This window comes from Protopterus annectens, chromosome 2.part1 (genome assembly GCF_019279795.1).
Source record: "Protopterus annectens isolate FY-2018-M chromosome 2.part1, PAN1.0, whole genome shotgun sequence".
Classification (NCBI taxonomy): domain Eukaryota; kingdom Metazoa; phylum Chordata; order Ceratodontiformes; family Protopteridae; genus Protopterus; species Protopterus annectens.
In genome coordinates, this window is record NC_056729.1 from 1,971,151,613 (window position 1) to 1,971,165,200 (window position 13,588).

A 13,588-nucleotide genomic window follows, 5' to 3' on the forward strand; every position below is an offset into this window, starting at 1 on the left:
AGGTCGATATTTTAAAATCTCTCTAGAGTCCTTCAATCCCTTCCCAAAAACGAGAATGGCTGAAAATGTAAAAGTGACAGCAGCTACCTACTGTGGCTGTATTTACTGAGCTGTACTAAGTTAATGAACCTTCCCACTTAACGGAGATGCATAATTTATCCTAAAGTCTTCTACTGTAATCAGTCACTCATTACAACAGCACACAAAATAAACTTGTTGCCTTCAGTGAGACATTTCTACTTATTTGCATAGACATAAAAATGGAGTTTCACATTCTTACTTGTTTCAACCAATATAAAAATTTGGAAAAAAATATCTGGCAAGAGTTAAGCTGAATGTGGAGAAATCTGGGTTACTTTAAATGCAAAGCATTTAAGTATTGAAAGTCTGCTACCTGGATTTGTTCAAAAATGAGGAGAAAGAAAAGGCAACAGTTCAGGATTAACCTGCAATGCCAAAAATGAAACGGAAAGACAAAACAGTTTAAAGCAAATGCGTGTGCTCACTACTATTTTTGCAGTCTTCCTGCATTTAGAGAATATTTTTCTATAAAAGTGGTTTGAAGACATTTGCATAAAATACCTAGAAAGCAAATAAGAGTGGTAATACAAAACAATTACAAATACTCAAACATACAAAAAAAAAATCACCTTATTGTCACAAAACAGTTGCAAAACTAGCTAATTTTGAATTAAACATGAAACTTAATGGTTACCACAGACCATTCAGAAGTCATCCGGAATTAAACTTTTTCATCTAACTTGATTCTTTTGTACCACACTGTCACTTAAGCTGCTACCAGTTTTTGTATTCAAGGAAATGTCAGGCAGAGTCTCAATGATGAACCCCGTTAACGAATACCACTAGGTAATTTTCTATGCAACTATAACTTGTGACAGTACATATGAAAATAAATAAAAGATGCCACACTAGAACAGCACAGGATACCATTTGTGGAAGAGTGGAGGTACGGAAACAGTTTTTATATTAGAAACACTGGAGCATAATAATACCTTGATATACAGAACTGTGGACAAGACACCAATTACTAGAAACCAGAAATGAGATCCCAAATCAGAAAACTTCTCACTCCCATCACAATCAATAAAATATCATACTCTCTGTGGTACATGGACCTCAGAAGATATATTTTGTTGGGAGATGAACTAGGATTTCTGTCCTCACCAAGAGTATCCTATCTGCAGTGGATACTATGTAAACAAAAACGCTAGATGATTTGTACAACCAGTACCTGTAATTAAATACACAAGCCCTCCAAAGCAAACTATGAATCCAAATTAGCTGACTCAATTAAGGAAGACCACAAGGCATTCTTTAGTCACATCTGTAACCTAAAAGGAAAGGCCCAGACCAGTAATTAATGATACCACATATACCAAGCCTTTGGACATAGCTAAGCCATTGCTGACAGGTTCTGTGGAAAATTCACTCCCCTGTCCCTGCCACACATACCCCATGACATCTCTACCACCTGTCCCCGCCACACATACCCCATGACATCTCTACCACCTGTCCCCTAAGTCATAAACACCCCCTCTAAGGCCAAAAAAGTACAGTTTTGTACCTACCATAAATGTAGATGTTAGAGTGTTCGCACTGCTGCAGTCGATACACTTGGGTTATCCTGCCGTCAGGCGGTCCCACAGTCGGCCAGAGTTCCAAAGTCTTGGTCCGGCGTCGGTTGCCGTCGCTTCCTCCCAGACGTCAGTGTGCCAGGGGTATACAAGATGCATCCAACGCCATTTTCTTCAGTTTTTGTCTTGCCCCAGATGTCAGGTGCCCCCACGTAGGTAGGCAATACATATTGCTAATAAAAAAATATACATATAAAATAAAAAACAATACCTTCAGTAACAAGCAAATACACCACAAAGGTTGTATAGGATAGAAAGGTATAGATAAGTCCAGCTAGTTCAGAAGGGATGGAGGGAGGGTAACCTGGACTGCAACAGTGTGAACACTCGAACATCTACATTTATGGTAGGTACAAAACTGTACTATGTTCATCGGGTTACACTGCTGCAGTCATTACACTTGGTTAGAATCCCAAAGCTAAGGTTGGGTGGCTGGTCTATAAAGAGTTAGGATTGGCTAGGAGGCCCTGCAGAACTGCAGTGGCAAACCCTGCCCTGGATGTAAAGAGGCAAGTGGTAATGCTTGGTAAAGGTGTGCAGTGAACTCAAGTTGCAGCCTCCAAAATTTCCTTGGTAGGTACTCCTCTGAGAAAAGCTGTTGACGTGGCTGTTGCCCTGGTGGAATGTGGCCTAATGTTATTAGGGACTGATTTTCCATGCTGTGTGTAGCAGTAACGAATACAGTGTCCTATCCATTTGGATATAGTTTGCTTTGAGATAGCCTTGCCCTGTGATCCTGCAGCATATGCTACAAACAGTTGCTCAGTTTTCCTGAAAGCTTTTGTTTTGTCCAAGCAGAAGCGTAGCTTCCTGTGTATGTCCAAAGAGTGCAGAAGTTTCTCCCCTTTATTCCGGGGGTTTGGATAAAAAGTTGGCAAATGGATGGTTTGGTTAAGAGCCACACTAGATACCACCTTTGGCATAAAAGTAGGGTTTGTCCTTAAAGAAACCCTGTCCTGATGAAAAATTATAAAAGGTTCCACTGCCATTAATGCCTGAAGCTCTGAGACTCTTCGTGCTCAAGTTACTGCCAGGAGCAGAGCTATTTTCCATGATAAAAATTTTAGATCGGCTGTACTGGCTGGTTCAAAAGGTGGCAGGGTCAGTTTTTCCAAAATTAAATTGAGGTCCCAAGTTGGTGTTGGTGCTCTCTGGGGTGGTCTTATGTTTTTAGCCCCTCTGAGGTACTGCTTTAGCAAGGGATGAGAGAATAAAGGAGGATCCATGTTGTAATGTGCTGAAATGGCAGAGGCGTGGATCTTAATTGATGAGAAGGATAGGCCTTTGTCCAGCATCACAGTTAAGTATTGTAAAATCTGAGGAATGTTTGGAACAAGAGGGTCAAGGCTTTGAGCCTGGTTCCAGGCGCAGAATCTCTTCCATTTTTCTGAGTAAGCTTTCCTGGTGCTAGGCCTCCTGGCCTCCAAAATGACATCCATAACAGCTTTAGAGAGAGGTGTTGCCTGTTTGACTAAATGAATCTGCCATGCAGCCAAGTTTAGGGTTTGGAGCTGACCATGCAGGATCTGACTGTTTTGTTGAGTCAGAAGGTGTGGAATTTGGGGCAAAATCCATGGTGGGCCTTGAGCTAAGTTCTTTAAGATTGGGTACCAGTGCTGGAGTGGCCAGTCTGGAGCAATCAAGATCATCTGTGTTTTTTCTTGTCTGGCTTTTAGGAGTACCTTTGAAAGGAAAGGCAGTGGTGGGAAGGCATAAACTTTTAGGCTTTTCCAGCTGAACGAGAGAGCATCCACCTTCCATGCTTGTGTGTGATAAATCCTTGTGCAGAATTTTTGGAGTTGGCAATTCAGTGGGGAGGCAAATAAGATCTATGTCTGGCTATCCCCATTTTTGCATTACCATGCTGAAGATTTGTGGATTCAATTTCCATTCGTGAGGGTCCATGATATTTCTGCTTAGATAGTCTTGCCAGAGTATTTTTCTTTCCTGGCAGGAATTGTGCTTGCAGATGAACTTGATACGTTAGAGCTGTGTTCCCCAAGGTCATGGCTTGCCTGCATAGGAGATAAGAATGAGTGCCCCCTTGCGTGTTTATGTACTGCATTACTGTGGTGTTGTCTGTCTTGAATAATAATTGTCCAGGATGCAGAAGGTCCTAGAAAGCTGTTAGGGCATTTTGAACAGCCAACATCTCTTTTTGATTGATGTGAAGATGCATCTGGTCTGTGGTCCACTTGCCCTGAATGCATTTTCCTGCCATGTGTGCTCCCCAGGCGTAATCCGAATCCTCCGTTAGAGCCTGGCTGTGGGTAGGGTAAAAGGCTGACCCTTGTTTAGGTGACATGCCTGTGCCCACCATCGAAACTCCTGTCGTAGGCAGGGAATCATTGGTATTACTGCTTCTAAACTATGAGAGTGTTGAGTCCAAACACTTTTTAGGTACCATTGTAATTTCCTCATATGCAGTCTGGCATATGGTATTAGTAGTATGCAGGATGCCATGAATCCCAGGGCCTGCAGAATTTTTCTTGCAGGGAGATGGGACTTTTTTGCCAGTAATTGAAAATACTGAGTTAATTGAATTTGTCTGTCTGGCATGAGATAAGCCATCTGGGCCATTGTACTTAAGCTGGCACCCAGGAATATAATCTGTTGTAAGGGCACTAGTTTTGACTTCTTTTTGTTTACTGTGTACCCTAGAGAAATTAGCAACCTTTTTGCAAACGCCAGATGCTGTAAAAGAATGTCCTTTGTCTCTGCTTGAATGAGGCAGTCATCCAGGTATGGATATATTTGAATTCCTTTTTGTCTGCAAAATGCAATTACTGGTGCCAGGCACTTTGTAAAGACCCTGGGCGCAGTAGATAATCCAAAGGGCAGTGCAGAGATTTGGTAGTGCATTGTACCAGCTTTGAATCAGAGGTATCTTCTGCAATTTTGTCTGATAGGGACATGCAGGTATGCCTCTGAGGTCCAGAGTAACAAGCCAAGCCTTCTTGCCTAGCATGGGTAGAAGCTACTGTAATGTCAACATTTTGAATTTCGGAATATCCAGGTAAGTATTTAGAATTGAAAGGTCTAGTATAGGGCTCCAGGCCTTGTCCTTTTTGAGGACCAGGAAGAGTCTTGAGTAAAATCCTTGTCCTTGTTCCTGTTGTCACTTTTTGAATAGCTCTCATGTCCATGAGGGCTGAAATTTGTTTTTTTTTGCCTCTGCCCATTGATTCTGTGGCAGGTCTGGCATTCCTTTTAGCCTTGGTAAAGTATGAAAGTGGAACCTGTAACACTGACACACAATATTCAGAACCCATTTGTCTTGGGTGACTGTTTGCCAGTTTTGAGAAAAAAGTGCTAGTTTTCCCCCTAAGGGGGCTGCCAAAAGGGAAGTGCTTGGCATACGAAGGGGGAAGTCATTGGGACTGTTTCCTGTAAGGTTGAGACTTGTCCTCACCTCCTTTTGGGGTTGAGGTGCCCCACTGTCGTCTGTTAGAGCCTTGGGGTTGAGATCTGCCTCTTGGGCGTCTGTATCGGCCTCTCTGTGGCCTGTCTGACATTGGAAAGGACCAATTCTTTGCTGGCCAATTTCTGCTAAATCGAGGTGGCTGTACCTGTAAGAAATCCTTGACTGTTTGCATAGATTTAGCTTTATCCTCCATTTTCTTTAACACCTCTTCTGCCTTAACACCAAACGAGGTATCATGCTGTAAAGGAGCATCCAATAATTTTGCCTTAACATGATTAGGTAAACTCTGTTCTTTTAACAAAGCATGTCTTCGAATCACAGAACCTGCAAATGCGGCTCTACAAGAGGCCTCTAAAGAATCAAAACCACATTGCAGAGTACGTTTTCCCACCTGTTCAATTGCATGCAATAAATCCTGCATTTCTTTACATTCAGGAGCTTCTGAGCTTGCAAGCATTTTCTGTTTTAACAGAGCCATTAAATATTGTTGGTACTTAAGCATGTGAAACTGACAATTTAAAGCCCTTACTGCTAAAGTTGCAGAAGTGTAAACTTTCTTCACCCATCTATCCAAAGCTCTGGAATCTCTTGTCAGAGGGCACTGGATTTTTTGCAATAGAAGCCTTAACCCCTTTTAGACCCTGGGAAATTGTTTCTGGATCAGCAGAAGGGTTTTTATAAAGAAACTTGAGAGTCAGGGACTCTCTAGTACCTATGTGGCTTGGCTGGTGCAGGGGGCAAAGAATCAGGAGATAAGCTGGATTCAGAGAACACATCATCCACAATATCTAGTACAGGCGGAATAGCCAGAGGCCTGTGCTGAGGCAATAAAAGGAAATCCTTGAGCCTTTTCTTGGATTCTGAATAATCCTGACTTTCCCCAATGGAAATGCTCCCTCATGGTATGTAAAGTTTCTCCAAAAGAATAATCCTCAGGAGGAGGCGCTGAAGGGATAGATTCTTCAGCATCAGAGTCCTCATAGCGGGTAGAGAGTATCCCTGGTCTGAAGAGGAATCAGAGGAAATGGAAACCTGATCAGAGGAATCGTAGTCTGTATCCTGCCTAGGCCTTTTCTCAGGAGGGGGATGGGAACCCCTGATTAGAGTAATGAGGTCTTCGGCCATTTTAAGCATCTGTTTCTTAGGCATGGAGGACTGTCCAGGAGAATGCTGTACTTGCTTCTTTGTCTTTAAATGGTGCTTTTGTCTTGGCTGTTGCTTTAATGGTAAGTTGTGAAGGTCTGAAAACACCCTCAGAAGCCGATGCCTGCTCAGCGGCTCCAGACCCATCTGAGAGATTAGTTTCCGTAGGCCCAATACCTTGAGTTTCCAGAGGCCTAGTTGTCTCCACATGGGAGTCGGAGGCGGCCTGTGGCTCTGAGGTAGCGGGTGTCAGGGGCTGCGAAAGCGTCTCACTGAGAACCGGCGACTGGCTTAGAAGAGATTTCGTCGGTTTTGGACCTCGGATGACTGTCTTTATCCTTGTCTTTGCGTTTTTTCGGAATTGCGGTAGTCGGTTGATCCGACGGCATAGTATAATTGAACCTTCGGCCATAGTAGTGCAAAGCAAAATCAAAACGTCTTTTTATAGTGGGTTTGTTAAATCTAGCACAAAACCAACAACTAGGAACGTCGTGATCAGGGCCTAGGCATGGAATACAGTAAGAGTGGAAGTCCTTATGAGGTATTTGCTTCCCACAAGAAATACAATTATTAACTTTTTCTGACATCGGTCTGAGGCAAGAAAAAAGTTTCCCCAATGGGGTACTTTATTGAAGACTTTGGATCTGAAATTCGACTTCGAAAATCTCAGTAGTCGGCCGACCAGCACTTGCGAACTACTTCTGCTTTGGGCACTCCGCGGCAAGAAAGACTGAAGAAAATGGTGTTGGATACATCTTGTATACCCCTGGCGCACTGACGTCAGGGAAGAAGCGACAGCAACTGACGCCGGACCAAGACTTTGGATCTCTGGCCCACTGCGGGACCGCCTGACGGCAGGATAACCCAAGTGTAATGACTGCAGCAGTGTAACACGAACATCATAGCATTTATGACACCTGATAACATCGCAGGCTGCGTCCTACATAGTTTCCAACAAGAATTAGCAACACCCTTGGGTACTCTACTTAAATCATAGTCTAAGCACCAACTTTGTCCCAGGTGAATGGAAAATGGACACAGTTATTCTCTTGCACAAAGGTGGTGCTTCCACTGAGCCGGGGAACTACAGACCCATTAGCCTGACTAGCCTTACCTGCAAGGCCATGGAGCAAATAATCATGGGCCTTAACAACAAAGATATAGCTATTCTCCAAACACTTGACCCTACCCAGTTTGGACTTGTCAAAGGGAGATCATACCTGTTAAACCTGGTGGACTGATACAGTCATCAAGGCCCTGGACGAGGGGAAAGCTCTGCATACAGCCTACCTAGACTTGGCCAAGGCTTTTGACACTATCCTCCACTCAGGGATCAACAAACTCACTCAGCTAAGTATAAACCCTTGCATCTTACACAAGTCGCTAACTGGCTCACTAATAGAACAGACAATCAAAATAGGTGAATCCATCTCCAACAGAGACCTGTAACCAGTGGTGTTCTACAGGTATCAGTCCTGAGACCTCTACTGTTTGGAATTTCTCCGATGTACAAGCAAAAACTAAAGGTCGCTGGCTGACGTTTGCTGATAACTGTAAAATCGAAGTGGTCACAGAATCTCCAAAGGATGTCAACATCCTACAGGAGGGGTCCTTAAAATGACTGGTGCCGAAGTCATGGCCTTAAACTCTATGCAAAAAAAGTAACATCCCTTTCGGTAAAAGCAAAGCTCCTGCCAACTACCACATCAATAACACCCTAAGTACACACTCAGTGGTGAGAGACCTGGGCACACAGGTTGACAGCAATCTTACCTTTGATCACCATGTCTCCACAGTGGTAAAAAGGGCATGCTACATTTCTCATCTCATAGGTAAGTGTACTGCCTCCAGAAAAAATGGAAGTTATAACCTCCCTGTTCTCTTCCCTCATCAGGCCAATAATGGAGTACAATGCCCCTTTTGGTACGTACCTTTCCAAGCACCTGCAGCAATTGCAGAAACCACAAAGGTTCCTCAAGGAAAATTCAAGGTCTTCAGCATCTGTCCTGTGGACTGTCTGAAATCACTGTCACTTTTCTCTTTCATACAGACTACTCGGAGGCGATCACTGCCTTGCATACAAGGCAATCTCAGATTCTGCTTTACTAGAAATGCTGCAATCTGAAAGTCCAATGGTACACAGGTTACTGGCTCTAAAGACCTTAACCTTGTATGTGACATTAACAGAACTTTCTGGAGGGACAGTTTTGTCTCCCAGAGGTTACCACACCTTTGGAACAGACTCCCACTTCATGTCAAGCAAAGCACCTCATTGCCCCTCTTCAAATGCAATCTGGACAATTGGACGGGTAACTAAGTTCACCCCAGGGTTCCACCGGTGTTCCTCTTGGACAGTGACATTAGCTGCTTTTCATGAAAGCAAGGGAAGAACTTAGCTAGGCTTGAAAGGGCCTAGGGCCATTAGCCTAGTAACTTCCTATGATCCTATGGTTCAAATGTAAATGAAAGGGAGAGTTTTACTTGTGTCCCAGCACATTCTTGGTCACTGATGGCTGCTGCAGAGTGGCCAGTACTGACTGAATGGACAACATTTGTACCACAGATAATGTTTGTGTCTTTCGGCTTTTCCCGGTTAAGGGTCGCCACAGCGGAACTCCGGTCCACTAATGATTGGCAGTTGATTTTTACGTAACGGCTTGCCAGGCCTGAAGCACAACCTTCAACGAAGGTACGCACATTCACGCACGTCTCCATGCAGAAGACGCTCTAGCTGAGCACTGAACCGGACAGCGTCTTACTGTGAGGCGACAACGCTAACGCAGCACCACCACCGCAGGTCCCTGTACTACAGACAAAAAATGCTGACAGACAATGCATCTCCAGCCTCACAGAAAAGCAGCCCTCATATAAAGCAAAACTATCAATGCAACAAGAATAAAAACAGCACAAGAATAAGTGAAAGTCCCACTCCAGTGAACTGGAGGATCATTCCATCTTAAATGATATAGCAGGGTAAGACAATGCAATGCAAGAACTTCAAAAGAAAAATAACCTGTTAAACCTACACGTGATGAATTAAGATGTGCAATAATGTTAACTTGAATTCAAATTTTAAAAGTAAAACTTTTCTCCCCATGGGGAATGTCATGCAGTATAATTATTTCACTAGCACATTAACTTGACTAAAAAATACCCTACAAATTCCCATTAAAATGGATAAGAATTAGGGTGCCTAAATAAGGAAGCATGCTACTCATTAAGCATGGCTCCTCACCCCTAAACTAATATTAACATAACATACCCAACTAATCCACATCTGGTTATTCTGTGAGGTAAACACAAGATAGTCTGCACTGAGGAATCACTTGGTGAAATGCTGCAAGCAACCTCTCAGTGTTTACCCAATGTTCTGTATTCAACTAGAGAAGTCAAGGATATTTCTTCTTTTGTACATTCAATAACTACTTTTGTTCTGTCAGGATTTAAGTTGAACTTACCATAACAGTAGATGTTCCAATGATCACTGCTGCAATAGACTTGGCTACATGGGTTATATCCTGTCAAGGACATTAACAGCCAGCCAGCCAGCATCCAAAGCTTCAGAGAACCTCCCATGTGCCCAAACTGTCAACCAGTTTGACCTGAGCTGACTAAAAACAAGTTTGGCACAAAGCCTTTCAGAGTTTTTTCTGTCAGCACAGAGGGGGAGGCTGAGCCCTTAAAGGGCAATGCTAAGAACAAAAGAACAATGTCCACAGCCTGGCATAAAAAAACACCAAATAACAAGGTTGATGGAGAGAGGCAGCAGCTACTGCAGCAGTGATAATTCAAACACCTACTGTTATAAGTTCAACTTACACAACTGTACTTTGTTCATCATACTGATCACTGTTGCAGTAGATTTAGCTACATGGGTAGATTACCTTAGCTAACTACAATTAGGAGAAAAGTCTAGGAGCCCCTGCAGAAGGGACAGAGGGGAATCAAGCTTACAGTGCTTTATAAAAGTATGCACAGAGGACCAAGTGGCAGCTTCTAGAACACTTCTGGAAACCAACCCTTTCCAAAAAAAAAAAAGCCACAGATGAGGTCAAGGCACTAGCAGAGTGGGCCTTGACCCTGCCTGGAATAGTTTTGTTATGGCGAGTATAACAAAATAGCCTTAGAAAAACATTTGGAAATAGTCTGTGGTGACACAGGTGATCCATTCCTCTTGCCTTCATAAGAAATGAACATAAGACAGAGCCCCTCACTATCACTCTTCAAGAGGAAACTTGATGAGTGGACTCCTACCCGACAATCACAGATACCATGAGACCCAAAATCCTGAGGTACTCCCCTTGCAGTGACCAAAGTCTGAATGGAAAACCTTAGAAAAAGATCTAAATTAAAAAAATCTATTTTTTTTCCCTGTGGAAAAGCCCCTTTAAGTGAGGTGTCTAGCTAACATCACATGAACACAACACTGTGTGAAGAACACAAGAAAGACTTCTGAATGTTCTCTTGGAATCCCAGCTTGTGTAAGAGCCACTCAAGAGAGCCTCCAGACACTTTGAAAAAGACTCTGCAATGAGAAGCAAGTCTCCTAAATATGTAATGGTAACCTGCAATGAGCCAAAACTGGAGCTAGACACTTTGTGAAGACTCTTGGTACAGCTGATAGTCAAAAAGGGTAAAGCAGAGAACTAAATGTGATCCAAACAAAACCTTAAGAGATGTCTCTAGTCTAGATGACTTAAGAGGCTTATCACATCCCTACTCAAGTGTTACCAAGAAACTTGAAAAAGAGAAGAGTTAACAGGTTGTGAAGTGACATTTTGAACTTGGGATAGCTACAATAATAAGGCAAAACCAGACAGCACTTAATAGAATCACAGGCTGCGTCTTGGCATGGATGAGCTTTCTCCGTTTAGCTCGAGTATGAGTGTGGCTGTCAGTTTAGAACTTATGTTCCTATTAAGGAGGTAAAACTTCAATATTTAAAGACGTAAACAGTTTTGTGTTAAGTTAGCAGGTTTTAGGGGGTACTGGGTGTGTGCATTTTTATTTGAGGGTTTTCAATAAAACAAGAAGTTCCAGAAGATAGGACATGGGCCCAAATGGAAATGACAAGAAACAGTTGTACAAAAGGGTAACCTGCCAAACAGTGCATGCATGTCACACAAAAGCTGGAACTAGACACTTAAGTTGTTATACATAAATGGTGGGAATAATCCTTCAATAATATGACTCTTCTTATAATGTCTCTAAAATGTTAATGGTCTCACAGATAAATCCAAAAAAGGAGGAAAGAGTAGTGAACTATATTAAAAATATAGAGTGCAAATAGCTATGCCACAGGAGACAGACCTGGAAACAAATGAACATGTGAATTTGATAAAGAAAGGTTTTCAGGATGGTTATTCAGCAAAATACACAAGGTGAAGGAAGAGAGGAGCTCCAATAGCAATAGTACTACAAATCTACCATTATGGTCTTTTTTTCCTCTAAGGGGGTACTGGCAAGGGAGAAGATTATACTGGGATGTATTTATATTCCACCAAAATTTGCAAGAACAGAGCAAAATAAAATTCTAGGAGAAATCAGCTTTCAGCAAGGAATATTACTTATAGGTGGGGACTACAATTTGATTTGCAACAGTAAAGATGTGTCAGGGGGCAGAAAGAGGAATATAACAAAGGAGGGTAGATTTTTAAAGAAATAAAAAAAAAAAAATACTTGGCATGGAAGATACGACTTCAGTACTAGGAATTTGGAGTGAATTTACATATTCCCCAAGATACAAAAACTGGACTATGCTAGACAGTTTACATTTCACAGGAACATGTGCATTTAATTGTAGGTCTTGACATGCACCCAATAACTATTTCAGATCATGTGCCAATAATAACTAATGTAAAAACAAAGGGCAATGAAATAAAAATGAAATACTGGCTTTCCCACTTACCTGTTTAAAAAGAGGAATTTAAGGAATGGATAATAGAAATTATTCAGGTGCTATTCGAGAAGATAGAAATAATTGAAAATATAGCTAGGGAGTGGGAAAAAATTTAAATGGAATTTAAAAATACGGTGGAAATAAAAGAAAGGGAGATTTGGTTAAGAAGCAATAAGAATAATATTTGTCAGTCCCTCTAAATAAAAGTATTGCAAAATAGAAGGAATCTCAATACAAAAAGAGCAACTACAGAATGCTAAACAGAAAATAAGGGATCACCTTGATAATATGCACGAGTTTAGAAAGATTGCAGTTAAGCAACTGTTTTTTTGTCATAACTGTTGAGCACAAAAACTTTTAGCACAATGGCTCAGACAACATAAAGTAGAAAGGGCAGTCACCAAAAGCTTAGGGAACCTATTACAAGGAAGATAACCATGGATCCTGTAGAAGTACTAGAAATATTTCAGAAATTCTATGAAAGACTGTATAAAGCAGAGAATTATGGAAATCAAGAAAGGTACAAATGGATATATTTATGGAAATATTAAATATGCCAAGGGTAGAGGGGCAGGAGGCTCAATTACTAACAGTTAGAATATGAGGAGACGAGACAAAAATGGTGATGTATAACCAATCTACAGGAAAGTTTCCATGATTAGATGGTATTCCTGTGAAGTTTGGAAGCTAGGAGGGAAAAAAAAAAACTGAAGATCTGGAAGGTTTTGTTGAACAGTATTTTAAGAGGGGGAGAAGTACCAATATCCTGGAAGAAAGCAGTAGTATCTGCACTACCCAGAGAGGGTAAAGATCCATCAGATCCAGCTTCATACGGGGCCATTTCAATACTAAATCATGATTATAAAATGTTTATGTCCATAATAGCTAAAAGAATGGCAAAAGTGATGCCAAAATTGATAGACTGGATCAATGTGGTTTTGTGGAGGACAGGCAAACATTTGCCAAAATAAACAGAAGAATGAAGACCCAGAAAGAAGCAGAATGCAAGGAAAATACCACTGTTGCTGGTGAGTCTTGATGCAGAGACAGCATTTGACAGAGTAAGCTGGGATTTTACAAGCAGAGGCATGGAAGCATTTACATTCTGTAATAAAATAAGGTTGATTAGGAGGATATACGAAGGATCGTAGGAGAAAATTAAAGTGGGCAATGTCCTCTCTAAACCTCTGCTTGAGCAGGAGAACCCAGCAGGGATGCCCTCTCTCCCCTTTATTTGTATTATATTTACAACCACTGGCAAAGAAAACAAGGGACTCAGAAATTCAAGGATGTAATTGGTATGGTAGTCCAGAAAAGCTGGCTTTATTTGCAGAGGACATTATTTTATACCTGAAAAATCAGAAATACATTAATTATAGTGCTGTGGAGCATATTGAAACAGTTTCAAGCCTTTTCTGGATACAAAATTAATGAAGCAAAAACAAAAGCAATAGCAGTAGATTATGC

The 13,588-nt window shown here is 41.7% G+C and overlaps 1 protein-coding gene across 5 annotated transcripts in view; it reads right to left on the minus strand.

The window, feature by feature from the left end:
* The window catches only part of LOC122794710 (trafficking protein particle complex subunit 13), a 1,187,860-nt gene that overhangs the window by 1,013,800 nt on the left and 160,472 nt on the right, over positions 1–13,588 (minus strand). The window lies entirely within an intron of this gene.